This window comes from Balearica regulorum, chromosome 5 (assembly GCF_011004875.1).
Source record: "Balearica regulorum gibbericeps isolate bBalReg1 chromosome 5, bBalReg1.pri, whole genome shotgun sequence".
Lineage (NCBI taxonomy): Eukaryota > Metazoa > Chordata > Aves > Gruiformes > Gruidae > Balearica > Balearica regulorum.
Window position 1 is genome coordinate 19,074,639 of NC_046188.1, and position 20,936 is coordinate 19,095,574.

Here is a 20,936-nt window from a genome sequence, read left to right on the forward strand (position 1 = left end):
CGCTGTGATCAGTGATGGATGAGGTTCTCAGCAAAATCAATTTACTGTTTCTTTCTACCAAGGGTTGCTGCCACTCTACTGCATCCCAAACTGGGTCACAATTAAGACAACGTAGTTTGATCTGGTTTTCCCCTGACCAGGTGCTGCAATTCAGTGCCTACAGTTTGTTGAATACAGTTTTCTGATAACCCCAAGGGAACCTAATGGTAGCAGGGCATTAAACCACTGATGTTAGTCTGCAGGATTGGGTATCAGGATATGCAAATGAATTAAATTAGATCTTGTTTTCAAAGGGTATCATAAGCTGTCTTTTGAGCTTGATGTGCTTTTGGACATGATTTGATACATTAACATTTAATTTCTACCAGGTGTGGTTCACCTTCCTCTGAGGTAAAGTGCTTACAGTGTGACACAGATCTCGTGCCTCCCTCCTTGTTCTGCTAATAAGAAATACAAGATCCAGTTTCTCTCTCCTCTTCCTTCCCCCACTGTTTTCCTCCCACAGTGTTTTAAAAATCTGACAGTAATGTGAAGTAAAGTTGTTGTAGGGCTCTGTTTTCGCCCAGCGACTCCCAGATCGCTTTTGCTACCTTGATGTGCCAGCACCGTTGGGAGCTGAACAGCAAGACTGGTTTTTTACCACTGTTCTTCACCCTCTTACTGCCCTGGGACAGCTGCTTTACCTTGACCCAAACATAAGAACAACTAAGAGGAGTTTTTTGCCAGAGTCATGGACTTTTGCTGATCCCGTTGCCTGCTGGGATGGGATTTGGGGATATTAGTCAGCCCAGGGTGAATATTTGCCCCGTAGAGGCCCTCAGAACAGTTCATAGCTTTGCAGCTCACCACGCTATTTGATTTATGGAGTTCCAAGTGACCTGGGACATAACCACTGCCAATATTTAAGATCATAGATTTTAAAGGTCAGTAGGGACCACTAGCCTTCATTATACCAGAAGCCAAATAATTTAATCCAGTAAATCCTGCCTCAAATCTATATCTTGTGGTTGAGCTGGAACATACATTTTCAGACGCTGCTCCAAACTCATTTCAGAGATTTTATTTTAATGAGGTATCCCACAGAGCTCTCTGTGTCCCTGTAACCCTCCTCATGTGCAGCACTGCGTGTGATGTGCTCGCATCTCCATTCTTACAGTAAGTTTCGCTTAAAACATTGCTGATTTTGGTTAGAGCAGCATTATTTACTGAGGGCTGCCAATGTGCTCTGCCTTGCTTAAGTCACAGTTCTATGATGTAAATTAGACAGATAATACTGTCCATAAACCATACTGCATGATCAGATGGCAGACTAAGCTTAGTGAGATAGAGATTTCCTTTTTAATTAAAACTGCAACACTTCTGTATGCTGGATTAACACTGAAAGGGTCACTGGAGGAAGCGAATTAAAGGAGGATTTGAATGATGGAAAAGTGGCCATTTCTGAGCAATTTAACAGCGTAACAACTGTGTCACTTCCCAATGTCTTTCTCGCAGGACTCCTATGATTATATTATCTTTCATTAACCCTTAAAATTCCTTAAAGGTAGTAAAATGTCATCCTCATTTTATTGGTATGAAAACTGGGATGTGGAAGGTTAAAATAATAATGAAATCATAGTTGGCTTCTCTTTTACCATCTTCATCTTGACAATGAGACTTTCTTTTTGGAAGCACCTGGTATCCAGGGCTCCCACCAATTTCTATAGGAGTTGAGGGATCTTCAACAGCTCCAAAAATCCAGCCCCAGTAGTTCTTTTTAGGTAAATCATGGGTTTTGCCCTCAGACAACATGTGCACTTGACAATTAAGCTGCCATACGAAGATGGGGCTTTAATTCCCACGCCACCCAGTCCTGCTGGCCAGTGTGTCCCAGAAGACTGTCAGTAACCAGTGCTGCCACAGATGTCACACTTAACACTGAAATATCCTGGCTTTTCAATGAAAAGCAGCCTAGAATAATTTTTTTTCCCTAAACTCTCCCAGGCTACAAATTCTTGAATCAGACTGATGCGAGCCCACCTTCTCATAGGGAGAAATTCATCTTGATGCCTGTTAGGCGGTATCTGCTGTTCAGCTGACATCTGTTAACAAAGCTGAGTATAATGGATGGTTAACTTCAAATCTAAAACTTGCACATGAATTCTTTTGCTAAATACTCTGCAATTAGACATAAGCTGAGTAAGGCAGAGACTGCAGTATTGTATCACTAGGAAACATGCAGGGAGAAGAAATCTGAGCCATCCTTGTTCCATTAAAACAAAGCAAACAGAAAAAAAGCAGCTGAGATATTTCCCCTTGTATTCCTCAGGTATGTAACACATCCTGAATCAGCTGCTCACAAAGAACAAAATTATTATAATTAAATTTCCACATGCATATTTACAGCAGTAGATTAGAAACACCTAACAATTCTTAAGCAAATACCAGCTTTCTTCCAGAAAAAACTGTCTGTTGAAAACAACAAATCCAATGTGGTTATAGACATTACAAAACAGACCAGCTATTTGGTTTTAAAGCTCAATAAATGATTTGAATAATCAAATATTTCTGTGCTGGCAAAAAAAAAAAAAAGAAAAAAGAAAAAAGCATAACCCCACAGATGGGATTATTAGGGGGAAAAAATGAACTGAATTCATCACCTACAATTTCCTTCAAAAGTGACTTCATCCTGCTCAACTTCTATATGAGACAACCTATAGAAAAACCAGAAAGCCTCTAATACTCAGGCTGCAAGCTCCTTAAAAGGGGGCTGCATTTACTTCGAATACTTCAACAGCACAACGGCATCCTCAACCTTACAGAGGGCCTCTGGGCAGAGGCAAGGTTACTTCATAACAGTAATAAATAAAATTATGCTTACCCCATCAAGTACTTCAAAGGAAATTAATTTTTAGTTTTATAGAATAACTGTGAATAAAACCCACATTAAGCAGCATAGACCACACTCGAGACTAGTCAATCAATGTTGGCTATCCATACGTTTAGGAGCTGTAAAGAGAGCCCTAAAGGTGCATATTTTGCCCCCAGCCCTCCTCGCATCCCCTATTACAGAAATGCACGAGATCGCAGATGCGGGCAGGCTGAGGGAGGACCCAAGCCTCCACCTGCAATTACCTACCCCCATCACTTTATGCCAGTAAACTCTGCAATGCAGCAGTGAGTACTCTGCACTTGGGTAAGTGTTTGCTTGTCTCTCGATGTCTGTGCCAGTGAACGTGTACAGGCAGCAGGGAGCTTTAATAAAGCAAACTCCGCAGTAGACTGCAGAGCAGCCTGATTAACAGTTTCAGTGGTACTGGGGAGCATGGCAAAGCACTCTGCCTCCCCTCCTCCACCCAGCCTTAAACCTGATAGATCAAAGCTTTGACCAGCATCAGGTGGTTAAAACACAGTTCATTAACTCATGGTGCTTTCTGTCTGCTCGCTGTAGAAAGGCTGCAGGAGCTGCTTACGATGATCACATACTAAATGTGTTTACTGGAGTTCAAAACAGCTTGTCTCCCTCATGCCAAGACCGCCCTTTAAAATGATATTAATTAAGCAAGCAGCTTTAATACAACAGGCAAATGGCATGTAATCAGTGATTATAGCAGCAGGCAAGGACATGATTCCCCAGAGATTCGGTGAGAAGGGGACAAAATCAAGACCTTGTCTTCCCCACATGGCTTCGCCCAGGGCTCTGACCTGCCCCGCTCCCCCTCCCTGTTCTCCCAGGTCCCACTGGTGCCCTCCACCTTGCACCAAGGTCTCCAGAGGGACATCTGAGTCAGGGGGAGAAAAACAGTTTCCCTTGCCCTTCTGAAACGAACCAGCTGGGGAAGGAGATGTGTTTCCCCAGCCTGGTTTTCAGACCAGGGGAAGGCAGGGCGATGCAGCAACAGTACGGTGCAAAGTCATGGTCACCCCAACTGCTCTCATGGAGCAAAGCGGGGGGCAGCCAGCTAGGCTCAGCTCCTCGAGGTGGGAGCAAGCACCGCAAGCATCGCTGGGGAGGTGACGCTGGCAGGCAGGGCAGGGAGGAGCAGCCTCCAGCACGTAGCAGGTGCTGGGGCCCGGGCGTGAGGAAACGTTCATCAGGCAGAGAATGGTCAAAAAGTAGACACCCAGCTGTAAGTTGTTTACCAGAATGAGATGGAAACCAAATTAATAAATTGTCCTAACTCCTGTCCCCACACTCCCACTCAGTGTGTTTGCTTTTTTCCCTTCTGTCTTTGCTCCTGCCCTCCCACATGAAAAAAGCAAAGTTATTTGTTTATCTTCCTCACAGTCCTTTATGATGCCTTATAAAACCATTACCCAGGCTTCTGGGCCAAAACCTCATTTTACAGCTGTAGAATACATGGCTCAGAGAGGCACAGTGACTCAGTTGGGATTTTATAGCCAGCCCACATCAGAACCAGCTTTCAGTACGCGTTTTATTTGGCTCCTAAAATGAACCTTCTTCCACCAGCACCAGAACTTTCCACCAGAGCCAGAGTTACCCATCGCACTGAACTTGCTATCTGTAGCCCCTTGGTCGTGTATTTATTCTTTGCTCTTCAGAGTCCTGGATGTTGTGGGATGTAAAGCCAAGTGTATACTATTGTTCACTTCAGCTTTGTGCTGGTGAAAGAACAAGCACAAAAGAGGGAGAGGAGAGGAGAAAAGGGGGCACTTTCCTGTATAAAAGGCTCTGAAATCCCATATGGAAAAACTCTACAGAAGTGAATAAATGTGATTCTAAAAGCCTATTGAATTTAAGAGAGAATGATCTCCTTCCCGCATGGTTTTCAAACACCATATAGACTGGTGCAGCGTTCGAGCACCTAGAGAAAAGAGATCAGTCTCTTTTCAATGCTATGGATTTATCTTTATAAAACTATTGCTTTCATTTCCACTAAGTACCTTATGGAAAAGGCCTAGGGAAAAGGATGAAAAGATAACTAGGAAAACAATTTTGTTTGGTTTGGTTTGGATTTTGAAGTGGTTGCAGAATCGCAGGCATTACTATTGCTTTCTTCTCCTGATTCTCAATGGTATTATATTTGTTTGTATTGTTTATAGGCTTTTCTGTGGCAATTGCCACTACAGAGTCGGGCAGGGAGTTTTTAAAATAGTGTGAATGCTTGCCTAGATGTTTTTTGAAATCAGTGGCTTGCCTGAATATTTATCTTCACTACACATGGAAGAGGCTGTGCTCAGAGGAAGGCAAAGCGAGTCTTCATGATCATTTATCTTGCTGGATGAAAAAGCGGGAGCAAGTGAAACAGTGGTATGTATTATATCATCTAAAGCCTCTTGGGGAGGGGGGGGGGGGGAAGAGAGCTGCAGAAGGCAGCAGTGCAAACAGAAGGCCTTTTCCACATAGCTGCTGCAGGAGGCACAGGCTGTCAGTCTGCCAGAGAAGGCCACAGTTGCGCCAGATGTGCAGTGATATGAGTGCAATAAAATTCAACATGGCATTCAGGTAGACTAATTTCTCCACACAGAATTCAGCGAAACTTTTCCCAAATCCTCCTGCACATATGTGCATGTGTGTACGTATGTTACATAAAAGCAGTATTTACCCTGGAAGCCCAGAGGAGACATTAAATGACTGTGTGCACTGCTGACAATGGACACTAGAGTGCCCAAAGGCAGCTTTTCTGTGATAAATTTATGTCAGCTTTTGTATGCTATAACATCTGGGCCCAAAACTGGAGCTAGCAATCTAATAAGACAGCTTGGTTATAAGCAGTCAGTTCAGTGTCTTGACCCTGATGATCTCCCTTTTTTCAGATGATAAAAAGCTTGGCCTGCTCAGTTACAGACTGTTCCTTTCAGCTATCCCCAAGTCGTACGATTTCGCTGGCAGGGGAGAAGACAGCGCTGACAGTCCTGGGTACCAGTCCTCAGCCACAAAAAATTCCCTGCTGATGTCGAGCAAATTGTCTGTCAGTTGACATGTGCCATTTTCTCTGTCCTGGTGAGCAGTCCCTTTGCTGCTGGCATGTGTGTGATGGGACGCACGGTCCCATCCCTCTGGGGAAGCTCTCGTGTCATGATGACGGGCAGATACTCCAGCGCTGTCGGGCTCTTTCCTGGGAGGACAGCTGGGCTGGGAAAGGCCACGCAAGAAAAAAGGGGAGGTTTCCTGGCCCCTGCCTCTCCCCTTGTCCACTCAGGCAAGGCTGGGAGCAATCAGCCTTTCATCTCCCCAGGCCTTTGCTTATCCAGCCATAAAACGTGGATAGCAATCGCTCCTACCTCCCAATGGGGTTGGGAAGCTTTGGTAATGCTTATAAAATGCCATGACTGAAAGGCACTGTAGAAGGGCAATGTTTTAATTAATTATTATTATTGGCCCTCTATATGTGTAGAGGAAAAGGGCTGTTGCAGGGTTACAAGACCATCCTGCACCGCTTTGCTCCCGTGTACGCTGGGAAGGCTGTTCCCACACACCGTGTCATTGCATGGCAGCCTGGACTCACCAGGAAACTGCAGAGTAAAATTACGTACTGAATCATTTGCAGTTTCTCACCTTTTGGATGGCATTTTTCCACATGCTTGTATGTTGTTTCCATCTTATTCTGGGCCTCAGAGCTGACAGAGACCCAGGCTGCTGGACAGGGCTGAGTCCAGCCTTGAGCTGTGGCATCACAGGTATGTACGGCGCCTAGAGCGATGGGTCCTGTCATGGGTTACCTCAACAGATACAGCCATGGTGCAGAGAAGTGATGGTAATAACACTGTAACACACAAGTGAGATCATCTTTTGTGTTATGTATGGGGCTCTTTCCACAGATTTTACTGGGTTTCAGGTCAGCTCCCCAATGCAGCTTCTGCTTTCAGGTTGCCCCAGGTCTCCCAGTGGCTTTCAGCTCTCTTAAGGTGACGGTGGCCAGCACACCACTCGGAGCCCTCCCATTCCCAAGGCCATTTCGGTGGCCATGGAGGCTGCCCAGATCCTCAGTGAGTTCAATTAGGTGAGATTAGGACTCTATCTCAAGCATCATCATCCACACTGTGAGTGCCCAATATGCCTGGACTTGAATGAGTCAGTGCCGGTTTTTATTTAATGATGAATTTTCAAGATTATTAATTAACCCTGTTAACTTTGCTGTTTCATTTCTTAAAGACAAAATCTGAGTGAAAGTTTCTGGACTCTTTTCTGCACTGGTTTTCTCGCCCGCAGCAACAAGCAGCTGCGGCGTTCTTGTGGGGTGGATTCGTGGGTTTGTGCTCCGGCTCTAACCGAGGCAGGCACGCTGGTATCCATCGCTTTGGTATTCGCCTCTTTTCTTACCTTGACAGGTTTTATGAAAGGCATTGACAGAGCATTTGCCAGCTCCTTTCATGCACTCTGACAGAGCCAGTGTGTGTCACAGTGTGAGCTTCTCTTCTCACCTCCTTGCCCCTCTGATGTTTTGCTATCTGCTTGCAAAGGCAGGGGTTTTATTCTAAGCATGCATATTATTGTCTCACTCTTGGCAAACTCCAAAGGATGTCTGTGTATCTCATCATACAACCTGACACAATATCCTTCCCAGATGGTCCAGATACTGTTCTGTTTCATTAACATGTTTCTCACTACTGCCAGAGCCCAATAGAGTTGTAGGAACAGTGGCTAGAGAGTGCAAAAGGCAGTAATGAGATTTTTTTTATGTGCGCCTTTATGGCATTGAAGAGCTTTATGTATCATCTCTCCATGCATCGTTCCCGCTCCGGCTGCTGCTGGTGAACATGTTCTGTCTGACTCCTGCATCAGCCACACTGCGTCTTGATTTCCACTTAAATCAGTCTCCTACCATTTTAACCCTGGCAGCCTTTGAAATCAGGAGGCCACTGGAACAATAGGCAGAATTTATACTGCAGTTTTCATCTTCACAGCAATTTTCAAACAAGAATGAATCAGTCTTTAATGCTCCCTTATGTGGGACATGACAAAAGACTGCGAGGCTGATTTTACGGACTGGGCTCAGAAAACCTGAGGGACTTGCTGAAAGGCACAAGAAAAAAATATGGCTCCAACTGCAAAAAGAACAGATGAGTTTGTGGTGCCCTGTACTACTGAATTTTTACATCCACATCATGTTCCCAGACAATACCTTTAAACTGTTTATTTTCTGTCTGTGTCCTTCATTGCATCACTAACAGAACATTCACTGCCACCTCACTGTGTCAATGATATTCATTGATGTAACATATTCTTTCAGTGGAAAGTGAAATTAATTATTCGAAGTTACAGGGCATGTGGTGACCCAATGCCTGGCAATGCTGAATGCCTTGGTGGAGCGCAGGATGTACTCAAGGCTGTACACAGGGAGAGGTCTTTGTGTGGAAAATGATTCCTCAGGCACCGAAAACACACTCCCTCCCTCCCCCATCATGACAAAATGCTACCAAGTGGTTTCCCCGTGCTGCTGAACCTGCTGTGCCCCGCTCCCGTGCCTCTCTCCTTCTGTTAATATAGCTGAACACTTTGCAGTTCCATCACTGAACCACGACATATCCTGATTTCAGGCTAATATTAGTAGGCAGCTTTCTCATTTTGCAGACCAGGGTACGTCTGCACCTTAGAGATTACTCTGGAGTTTGGATTCTCCTTTCCAAACCCTGTCCACAGAATGCCTCTTTGTGGGATAATCATCCACTTTTTGCTCTTTAGGAATAAAGATACATTGAGAATAAGTGATCTATATCATATATTACTGAGCTGAATCTGCTGTGCTATGATAGTGGCCCTGAAAGTTTGGTTAAGCTAGTAACGAGGTAATATTAGAAATCAGACTGATAAAAAATGGCTAACAAATGTGAAGGGCAGCTGGAATTTCTGGAAGGTAAATATCGTTTAAAGTCTAGGATAATGTGGAGGGAGCCTACTGACCACAGTCCCAGCTCTGACACCAATATGCTCCTTGAGATTGGATAAAACAGTTGTTATGCTTAGCTGTAATAAGCTTCTGAAAAATTAGTTATTTTTTCTACAGTTCAAAGGTGGGTTATGAGATGAAATTATTAACCATGTAGACTGTTCTTACCATGTAAAATGAAGAGCAGATGATTTAAAAAAAAAAAAAAAAGTTAGCTTTTAGGTCATTGAGAATCCCTACAAAACCAAAAACATCCCCCCAAAGGAACCAGAGCAGGCAGAGGTTTGTAACAGAGCTTCTGCCTTCAGCTTGCACTTAGAGGCAAAAAGGACCCATATAGAAGAATGCAACAGCCTCCCCCCAATCCCCTACATATTTCCTAAATATTCCCAAAAGATGAGGGGTCAGGAAGAGCTGACAATGTCCAGAAACTGCAGGTGCATCTTATGTTCTGGCACAGGTGGAAATAGTCTGCAAAGGGCTCTGTCAATATGGTTTTTCCTCAACAGATGTGACCCCATATTTTCATTTGGGCAAAGGGAATCATTCTAGAAAAAGACAGGGAATTTAACAAATGCTCCAGGACAAAGCCACATAATTTGCTAGAAACTAATGAATCACATACCGTCATGCTTCCCTTTCATTCTTTTTATTAGTGCCCACACCCATGGTCCACCTCACTTCAGTTTATTAAAGATCACAGATCCTGTTTTAACATCAAAGTCAGGGATATTAAAAAAAGCCAAAGCTGTCAGCAAGTCCTAAAAGAATGGTGCTGCTTTTCTCCATTTAAATTTTCACTTGCTTTTATTATTTTTCCTATTTCCTATCAAAGCTGTGGGAGGCAGTGATGCCTTTGGACTATTGCCCTATATCTTTTCATTCTGCCTTTTTCTTTCCTTTCTGGCCCATTCTGGAACAGGAAAACAATGTGGGTGGCAGAAGGGCAGCTTCCACCACTTCATTAAAACAGCTTTTTTTTTTTTAATTGAAATGTCTTGCGGAGGCTCTCATTATACCTATTAATATACAACTTCACACCATTCTTAACAGCATTCAGCTATTATTATTTTAGATTCAAATCCATGCACTTCTGATTTAATACATTAAACCATCTAAGTCCCCATATATTTATTGTTGCTAGCCAGTCAGTAGCTGAGTAAAATATATCTACATCAATGGTGTTTTAATGATGCATTGTTCTAATATATCACCAGAAAGATAGTGCTTGCATGATAGATTAGTGCCATACATCACTGCAGTGAGGCATTTTTTATGATGTATTGCCCAAACAATGTCATTGGAAAGGAAGAAGAGACACATAAGAAATGGTAGGGTTTAATTTACTACATTTTTAAAAGCACTTCTATATTCTTAACACAATAATAGCTGAAGTGGAGGAGACATGATATTAAAAGAGAGGTCTGAAGCAGATATCTGAAGTGCAATCCAGTGGGTCAGAAGGCATCACACAGACTCTTAAGATATGTCCTGTATCTATTTGCACTAGCAGACAGAAAGAAAAGTAAACAGAATGAAGAGGGAACCTATTTTTTTGTTTTCAAAATGGACATACGTCTGATTAGAGAGGTGGGTCCTCTTCGGCTCCAGGCTAGAAGTCTTTGTGGTACAAACTCCTGCTGATTCCAGCTGTGTTGATCCATGAAACACTCCCTTGCTGGAGCTGGGGGGTGGAAGGAGGTATCATTTTTGATGGGGTATTTCTTTGCTTTTTTTTTTTTTTTTCCAGTCAAGTAATGCTGATCCACCAGAAAAGAAAAAAGTTCAACAGGAATATGGCTGTGTCAATAAGGCATGATTTCAGGCTAAATGTTAGCTACTTAAGAAAATTGATATTTGGGGGTAAGGTTCTTGCCAAAATGCGGCTGACTTGATCCAACTCTACTGCTGTTTGGCTTGGTGTGACCAGCTGTGCCTTGATACACATACTTGGTTTTTAGGGAGAAAAAAGTATGGAGCTTCCAGCTATTCCCCCTCTTTAACTCACAAGCAGTTGTGATGCAAGACTCAGACCTATGGTTCTGCAGCCATGGACCATGGGTTTAACCTTTGAGGGAGCAGAGGGACATTGATTGCAGAACTGCACCCTATACGTGCTCTTGCGGACGCTTCACAGGCGTAGCGTGTACAGCTCTTTGTTGGACCAGCACCCTACCACCTGGGAGGAACAGGATTTCAGTGCACCCTGGCAGCTTCTGCAAAGACAGTATTTCAAGATGACTGCTGAAGGCTCTAATAACTAGTCACACATAGCAAGAGTGCATATTGGGGCAGCAAGAAAATAAGGGGGGGAAAGGAGGCAAAAGCAAGTTAGCTGAGCATCGAGCTGGCGAGGGCAGCAGCAGAGTGAGCCATCCCGAGTCATATGCCAAGTAGGACTTCTGAAAATTGCCATGACCAAAGCATTTCTTTCATCCCGGGGCTGCATAAACCCTAGTGCTCCAAATGATGATGTTGCAAGACAAGAAATCACATAAGCCACCTCAAAGCTAAAGCTGCTGTGCAAAAAGCATTTGTTTCCTCAAGAAAAATGCTGTTGCGCACGAAATATGAAGTGCATTGTGTTGTCTGATCATGCTTTTCCTATGTGTGTCTTTCCATTGACATCAGCTGGAACAGTGAGTGAATAATAAGGAAAAAATAGAATTATTGGTATTAAAGAATAAAATCCCTGTTCACCGTTAATATCCAGTTATGTAGCTAATATGTATCTAGTGTAGAAAAAAACCACTAAGTAGATATTGTACTCCAGGCAGAAAATATTAGACTTTAATTAAATGAAGTAAACATCTCATTAAATGTCTATTTTTACAGACACTAATGAACATTATTGCTGAAGGGGCAAAGGAAATAAGACAATGAATAAGGTAAAATGTATTCCTTAACAATTTTGAGTAGTAAATATTTCCTGTGATCTAACAAGGTATAATAAGAAATCCCACTATATTAAAATACCTTTAAGGATGTATGAAAACTGATCTCTGATCAACTCAGCTAGAAATTAGACCACACATTTCCGCCTGGCTTTTTAAAAACTCCTACTCTGATTATAATGCACCATCAGAGAAGATAGCGCTATTTATTTTAGGATATTTCACACTAAGAGAGCAGAAGCCCTCAACTGCAAGGCAACCTTGAAAAAGGCATAGAGAAATTTGAGCAATGAAAACCTCAGTTTTAGAAGTTTTCTTTAGCTTCTGCTTGCTCTTTTCAGGCAGAACAGCCTCCTTTTTACCCTACCTCTTCCCGCAGGTTGCATGGTGAGCTTTGTACTCGTCATGTTCCCCTTTACCTGCAAAATTCAGGGCACACAGCATTTGTTCCCCAAGCCTGTCTGATACAGTGCTGGGCCTTGCGAGGAGCTGAGTTTTCCCTGTCCATCATGGGATGGGGCTTATCCCCTCTCATATCTGGTGCCTCCGACCCAGCTTTGAGAAGGGCTGTGTTCATCACCCTCCCTACCCAGTCTCTCTCGTGTCTCTTCGTCCTTTCCTGGTTTCCCGTGCTGATTTCATGGCATGCCCCCAGACCGGGAAGCTCCCCAAAGCTGCCAGGTGCAAAGCGTAGGTCTGGACCAGGACGGGGCTCTTTCATGGCTGCTGGGACCTTCTCTGCTACACAATCAGCCTTCACCTTTACTCTGCTCCTCGGCTATAGGGAATATGGCTTTTGCTGTCTGCATATTTTTCCCACGTCATAGCCAGCATTGCCCTCTGTCCATGATTTTAGAGTTTCCAAGGTGTCGGTGAGCTGTCTGCAAGCCTGAAGAGCCCCAGGAGCTGTGTTTATCCCGGTGCCCTGGTGCAGACAGGCAGTCCTCCTCTCCCCAACGTGCTGCAGCACCACCAGCTTCAGCACCGGGTTTTGATCAGCCGTAACACTTCTGTACAGGAGGAGGTACAGCTTTGTACATACATCTCGCATTACTCATTCATCAGAGCTCGCCTGTGTGGTTGCTGGTTATTTACAGGAGACCCTGTCTTTCTGTCATGCCCAATGTTGTTTTTCTCTGAAGCGTCGGATATAAGGCATTGCTGGAGGCAAGATGCCCAGTGTGGGTGATCAAACCCGCTTCACTTCTGCCCTGGAAATCAAGATCAGTCATGGTTTATGGTCCTGCGAGCCAGATGGTTAGCAGGGCTGTTGAATTCATTTCTTGGTCTTTCCATGCATAAATCCAACAAAATTCTTTTACCTTCCTACAGCTGGCACATGTGCCTAACGATTTGATCTTTTGCATTTTAAATATTTATTCAGTATTTAATTTAAGCCCCTGAGACTAATCGTGGTTCTTTAACTTAGCCCTCAACTAGTTTCACTTAATCATCTCTATCACTATTCAGCAATCTTCAACAAATTGACTCCGTATACTAGTAGGACACAATCCTTTTTCTATTTGTATTTTGGGGGTATTTTGGAAAGAGCTACTGGTGATTTTTTTTAAGTATTACAAGGCATTAAACTGTTGTTTCTGTCTTTTAAATTATAGATGGTCTCCATAGAGACACTGAAGTTCTACATTGCTCTCTTGAATTGCCTGAAGAAGTGGCACTTAGAATTACATTCGGAACAATGCTAATTAGCAAATGCTGAATTTTAAACAAGCTTCACAGCAAGGTTTTTGTCTGATAGGAGCAGCAACCAGCAATTGACTGACCAAACTGACAAAGCTGAATTACAGACAACATGCTATTTAATTATTCATTAGACATTTTACAGGGTTAACTACAATAGGCACCATTCCCTTTCTGAGGAATCACTGAGCCAAGCCTAAGTGCCTTAGAAATCCAGCATAATAAACAGTCAGGCAGAATCAGCAAAATGAAATCTGCTTCCCAAATTACAGATTTATTGAGGGGAGAGGCAGAAACAAACCTTTGCAGCCATTTGATGAGAATGCCCCAGCGCACGTACGGAATAGAAATAACTTGTCAGGAACCCAATCCTGCAGACAAAGCTACCGTAAGAGGGGTTTGATGCAGGGAACCGTTGCTGAACTGGGAGGAGGACAAAGCACTCATTCCCAACCTAGAATTAGGCCTGGACAGTGTTAGGTGAAGGAAGATGGAGCAGAGCTCCCCAGGGCCCCCCGAATCTCCCATTTCTGCCCAGAACCATGGGCTGGGGTGTCTTTGACTCACGTGTGGGTGTAGGGGCACAGGTTCCCTGGCTCCCTGCACGCCCACCCCGCTGCGCATGGGGCTTTGCAAGGGCTTGCTGGGAGGTGAAACCAGGCAGATATTTTGACCACAGCAGAGATCAGAAACTGCCAGTAGCTGAACACAGAAGCCAGACGTTGGTGCTATAACTCATTAACCTGGCAGGGTGTGAGTAAGGAGAAAAAGACCCTTTGAGGAAGGCTAAGACATTGTCACTTGCAGAATAAGCCGTGGTCAAAAAAAGTGATTGCAAGAAGGGGAAAGGTTTGTGGATCCATGCAAAAGCCACAAAATGTAGGGAAAGATCTTGGCTAGACATTGACCTAAGCTCAGATACACTTAGGAAATAGAGACTGGGAAATACATGTTTATTCCACTGTTTGGAATAACTGTATTTCTCGTGCTAGCTGAAGCAAAGACCACGTCTCCTCCAGCAAAGCCAGTGACTGAGGATGATGTGATGATGTTCTGCCTCTCCCAAGCCAAAGGAACCTGAAGAGGAACTGCTCACATGCGGAGACCCCAACACAGGAGCTGCACACAAGTCCCTGCCAGGGTTGCTTCAGGTGGTCCTCTGGTGGCTGTAGTTATCTGTGGTTAGACCAGCAGACTAGATGTTAACTATCAGATGCATCACAGACCAGGTGGATAATTTTGGGCCATGCTTTGTGCCAAGATTTATATTTGGATGAGGGCAGGCAGACTGCTTGCATACTATGTCCTTTCTCTGGAAGGCAGGGTAATAGTGATTGATGGCATTGCAGGCAGGATGGTTATAAGTGTGCATTGGTGTAACTGATGTTTGCGGAGACCATTGATCCTCAGAGGGAAAAGTATTTTTAAAGAGTACCAAAGTGATAATTCAATTTCAGTAGTAGTATAATCTCTTACCATCCTATATCCGTCTTTGTTGTGAATTTGTTATTTACATGGAAGACAATGAGAGATCCTGGGATGGTCTCCGAAAGTGTTGATTTGTGGGGCTAAGCCTTCTTCCCTTAATGCAATCAATGTTTCTGTAACTCTCCCAAATGCATGCATTAGATACTATTAATGATGGGTTCAGAAATGGAGAAATGAGCAAATCATTATCCAGACTTCACCTCACACACCCATCTCTGTCAGCCCTCTGGGATGGATGCAGTACCTGCCGATGCCATTTGGCACTGCAACAGGCGTTTACCTGCTCTGTGTGGGGAGGAACACGAATGCAAAACAGGACGACTTTGAAATAGTGCACGCTCCCTTGGCTGGGATGATGCATGATATATTCAGGTATTTGTATAAGGGGATTATGTTTTTCAACATGAGACAAATGAGTAGGATAAAACCTCCTATCTGATCAAATGGAATAAAATGTAACTGGTAATGCCTTTCACAGCTATGGTGATACCTCACCATCCTTATTATAGTGTAGCTACCTAAATTTAAGCTAAACCTTAACTTAGTATAATAAAATCTGTTGTGGTTTAACCTGGCAGGCAGCAAAAGCAACCACACAGCCGTTCACTCATTCCCTCCACCTCAGTGAGATGGGGGAGAGAATCAGAAAAAAAAAGTAAAATTAATGGGCTGAGATAAAGACAGTTTAATATGACAGACAAGGAAGATGATAATAACAACAACAACAACAACAACATACAAACCAAGAGATGCACAGCACAATTGCTCACTACCTAGTTCCCAAATTGCACTCTAAACCCCTGGCCAGCTTCTCCCAAGTTATATACTGGGCATGACATCATATGGTATGAGATATCCCTTTGGCCAGTTTGAGTCAACTGTCCTGGCCATGTCCCTTCCCAGCTTCTTGTGCACTGCCAGCCTCCTCGCTGGCGGGGCAGTATGAGAAGCTGAAGAGTCCTTGACTTAGTGTAAACATTGCCTAGCAACAACCAAAACATCAGTGCGTTATCATCATTATTCTCATACTAAATCCAAAACACAGCACTATACCTGCTACTAGGAAGAAAATTAACTCTATCCCAGATGAAACCAGGACACTATCTAAACTGGTTCATAAGCTGTAGTCAATTCTTTTCCTACTACTGCTTTTTCATATCAGCAGTCACTGTACCTGCCACAAGCATTTGAATGGTCTGTCATAGGAGAGACTTGCCTTGCAAGTCTGTCATAGGAGAGACTGTACACTGCAGTTCTGGGAAATAATACCTATACTGAATCTGACTACAAGAATGATGTCACCCGGTGTATTGTTTTCTATGCAGTGTTCACCAGTACTATGACTGCGTGTCCCAAAACACAGAGAAGGGCTCACGTAAGAATACAATTATTTCCCTTTTCCTTTCAGCCTGCATATTTTATTCTTGTTAGTTTTATCAGTAGCATAAAAAAGCTGGGTGCTAAAGCCTGCAGGCTTCTTGTTCTCTCCTGGCACTGAATTCTACACACATCTCAGTGAGCATTTGGTCTCCTTTCATGTGTCCACTGAACGCGGCACTGTAGGAGAATACGTAAGTGAAAGCCTGAAATGGTACCTTTTAATTTGACAAATGGGAAGTACAAAGATGCTGGGTTGCCACTATTGCTGGTTAAGACAGCTACTCTCAGCAACATCCAGGCACATCAGCTGAGCTCAGCAGAGTTATATAGGTTTGAGTGAGCGTGCAGTTTCTCCTAGTCACCAAAGGGTTCATAAATGATCATGCAAAGAGATTAAAAAAAGAACCTGGTGTTTACCCATAACTTTCTCTCTCCATTTGTATGGTGCCAGCTATATAAATACCCACTTCTCCATTATGTGATTGCTTTCTAATCTAGGGTAAGAGCCTGCCTCGGGGACGGCATCCACGAGTGGATTTGCCCTGCTTGCATGAAAAGATAGTCAGACACTTTGTGATCGCCCCGGGTCCCCAGACTCCCAATGCTATTTCACGGTCTGAGATGTTTGTGGAGAAAAAGGCCGTGTGAAGGAAGGCATTGGCATGCTGATCTGGGACTACTCGCTGAGCCTGCGCTGTGCTCCCTTGAAAGCAGCCTTGTTTGGGGTTGTGCAACCTTCGGCAAAGCAGCCCTGGTCCACACGAAGCTGGGGGCGGGCAGGGGGTTTGGAGGAGAGGGTCCCAGGAGGGTGAGAGAGCAAGCACAGGCGGGGTGGACCACAACCAGGGTCAAGGGCTCTTGCAAGCTCTGAGGATTTTAAGGGTATTAAACCCCACTGAGCCTCAGAACCCTCCTCTGGTATTTCCCAGGCTAGGGAAGGAGGGATCTGGGGTTGGACCACTTGGCTGAATGAAGCGGACGGAAGTGAGAATGACATGTTGGTTGAATAGTTTTATGCACTTTAATGTGTTTTCCTGTTACCTAGGAACAAATTAACAATTACTTCAGATCTGATATCCAAAGAATGCACCTATGGAACCGACCTGACCGCAAGGGTTCTGGCTGCACCTTGGTCTGCATGTGGGTTTGAGCAATTTGGTCTGTGTCCAAAAGTAATTTGAATCCAAATAGTGCTTGTCATTTTATAAGAGTGGTTCTAATCGCTGAATTAAAAACAGAAATAAGAAAAAAAATTAAAGCGAGCAAAGGAATTTTTAGCTGCAGTATAGCCCATCTGACATTTCCGTATTTATTATTGTAGTGACCCATTACTTGGACCCACCATTTCAATCTACATTGGTCCAAGAACTATGAAGCAACAGTACTTTCTACCAAAAGCTGTATTACAACACATTAGCAAGAGAGCTAGCTCTCTCAGAGCTGAAGATGTCTCCTTAGACTAATGTTCAGCTTCTGTATTTTCTGGGTTTTGGTTGATATGTCCATGCAGCCATAATATCACAATGCTTTTATGTTTCATTTCCTAGCTTTCTAAAGGAAACAAGAAAAATAAAAAGGTAATTTAATGCACTCCACAATTACTATTTAGGCATTACATCATCAGAAAAGCTGTCACTAACTAGTAAGTGGTCCCAATGACAAGACAGCATTACCTAGCAACTGCAGAGAAGTCATTAACCCTTTCGTGAGTTATCCACCACTGAAGCTGGAAATATGTTGCAGGAAACAAATGCATATGCCTAAGTGCCTGAAAAAACCCCAACTTCTTCCATCTTATGACTATGGTGTGAACATTTTGCTCTGTAATTTTGAAAAGATGTCCAATTCAGTTCTGTGAAAGAACATATGAGGACCAAACGTCTGCGAAGGCAGCTTCTGAGAAAGAAGGGAAGCGTGATGAATCATACTTAGTGCTATGTGTGCAGACGCAGGGTGAGACAGGGTTTTTTCTCTAGCCTGAAGAAGGATGACTGGTTAAAATATTACCAAGAGTCTCAGGAGGTTTACAGTTATTATTTGTACAGCTCATGGGTCTTTGCAGCCCTCCAGAACACCACCAATGTTTTAGGGAACATGTTATGTTCATCTCATATTCTCAATAGCAGAAAGAGGTAGAGTTAGCTATAAACTTTAAATTTAAGTAAGATTCATGTGAAGAAAACAAAATTAAATCTGAACTCTGCCATGATTTACGTGGGAATGGGCAGGTCCTGAGGGATGAAGCACCTGTGGAGCACCTCCCAGGCCCTCTCCTGACAAACACTACCAGCCCCTGAGTTCGTGCATCTCCCAGGAAACTTCTGGGATTGCTCTTGCTGCAGGGCTGAAATCTGCAACCCACACTGAGAAACAGAGCAAGGACCTCTACTGCAGCTGCAGCTCATACAGCCACACACCAGGAAACCAGCAGCAGAAGCAAGCGCTGCAGGCAGGAGGAATCCAGAGGAGGCACCAAGAGCCATGTCTGTGTGCTCAGGACTCGACTGGCTGCCAGCAGGGCAGCATCTCCACGGACTGTTTTCTTCTTAAAGACCTGTCTTCAGTTTCAAGAGCATGCCGTCTTTTCCTGTTGTGGTCTTGCACACAACGTTCATGTCCAGAAGGAGATTGCCGGACACAGACAGAGCTCAAACCCTGATGTTTTCTGTGTGAGTAAAGAGTGGAGAAAAAAGGTGTGTGTCCTCCTGTTCCCCCCCCCTACACTAGACAGGTTTCCAGGCCCTCAGAAAGACCTCCATGGTGATATCAGCAGGCTCTGTCTATCTTCAAACACTGCCTTTTGTTTTGTTTGAATACAGATGTATAGTAACAGACACAACAGACCAATCTGTAGGTCTTTTCTTAAATTGCATGGCTTGCAGTAGCCATGAAAGCAAGCAAGCCAGGAGATTAAGGAAGTGTGAGGAGAGAAAGAAAAACCCAGAAAAGAGCAGCAAGAAGAGCACAGTATTTTCTTTTCAAGTCCGACAAAGATGGTCTGGACAAACATCACTCTAATTGAAGCAATTCTTCAGTATTTTATTCCAAATAAATAAACTGTCCAACTCTATTATATATGATGTTATGTATTTGTTCCAGCAATCTTTAACTGGGTACTGGGACTGCACCACTTTGTATATTTCCATTCCAGATGACTAAAACATGCTTTGTAAAATCCCCTAGAAAAATATGATGTGCCACTAAATCACTACTCCGATATGATTACAAAAAGACGGACTTTGATTACTCTCTTACTTTGTCATAAGCAATAATAAAGCAGAACCATAACTACCCAGCACGAAAGAGTGAGCATTTTCAGCAAAAGTGCAGAGAAGCAGATAGGACCTAATTTGTGTTCTGCAAAGGCTCAAGCCAGCTGGGAGCTGACACTCTGCCTCTCGCTGACTTCACTAGAAATCTCTCAGCATCTCATAGGATCACTGAGCATCTGGTAATATCGACCCCATCAGTGCAGTTCCAAGTACTTGGTGTCCACATCACCTGTTAACATAAATTATAGTCAAGGGGATACCGTATTTGTAAGAGATGGTCCAAGCGTCGGTGAACACCTGCACTATTTTATCGTGTTAAAAAGGCTGCACCCACTCAAGCCATGAATGAAAGTATCATCATCAGTGCCATAAGGATCAAACCGTATAAAATGATTTTGCAATATTTTCGTATCATAAAATATGTACAGACATTAAACCCACGAATCTTCTTGCCTACAAATACCGCTGATGCCTAGGAATTTACTAAACTATCCACAGAGCTTTCTGAACTATCTTTAGGACCTGAGCCAAATCGGAGACCCTGATCCTTCTTTGATGTTTATGTTGTGTTTTATAGCACACAATTCCAATTGTTTTTCTTATTTTCATTAACCAATTTCTTAATAGCAACAAGACGCTGTATGCATTTCACTGTGAGGAGATTATTACACAGTAAGTTTGTTAAATTCATTTGGTCTATGACCTTGCATTCTCTGACACCATCTAAGTAGACACTGGATTTACAGAATAGCACTGTATTGCCTGCAGCATCCAGACACCTCAGCCTCTGCACCTCACACAGAGAAACTCATTAGAAAATCAGCCTGAAGGAGCAGAAATAAAATAAAACAAAACATGGAAACTGTTGTTGCAAAGTAAAAAGTGGCCCAAAAGAGGGTAATTCCATTAGTACGTTTGCTAACGTAAGGCAAAATTGCAACTCTAATGGAGACTTTCAGCAGAAATCATAAATGAGCAATGAAGATACTGGTCTTTTCAAGTGCCCCATGGTTCAGTAGAAAACTCACAACCGTTTAATGAACAATTTGTTAAAGAAAAGAGAAATAGCAAATTTCTCCCTCAATTAAAGTCAATGGGATTGCATGTATAAGTCAACTGTAACTCAAAGTGACATTCTTGTAACATTAAATATTCATTGAAATTCTGCATTAATACATGTATTGTTCTAATGGATCATTTTATTCTGAGTGCACAATTCCCTTTTTCAGCATAGCACTGTATATTACCTCATCACATTGAGAAAACATACACAACTTCAGAATGGTGCACTGTAGAAAAATTTTAAAACTCAAGCTGCACAACCAATGCCATCTCAGCAGCTTTACTCAGAGGGGCAAACTGGTGGGAGA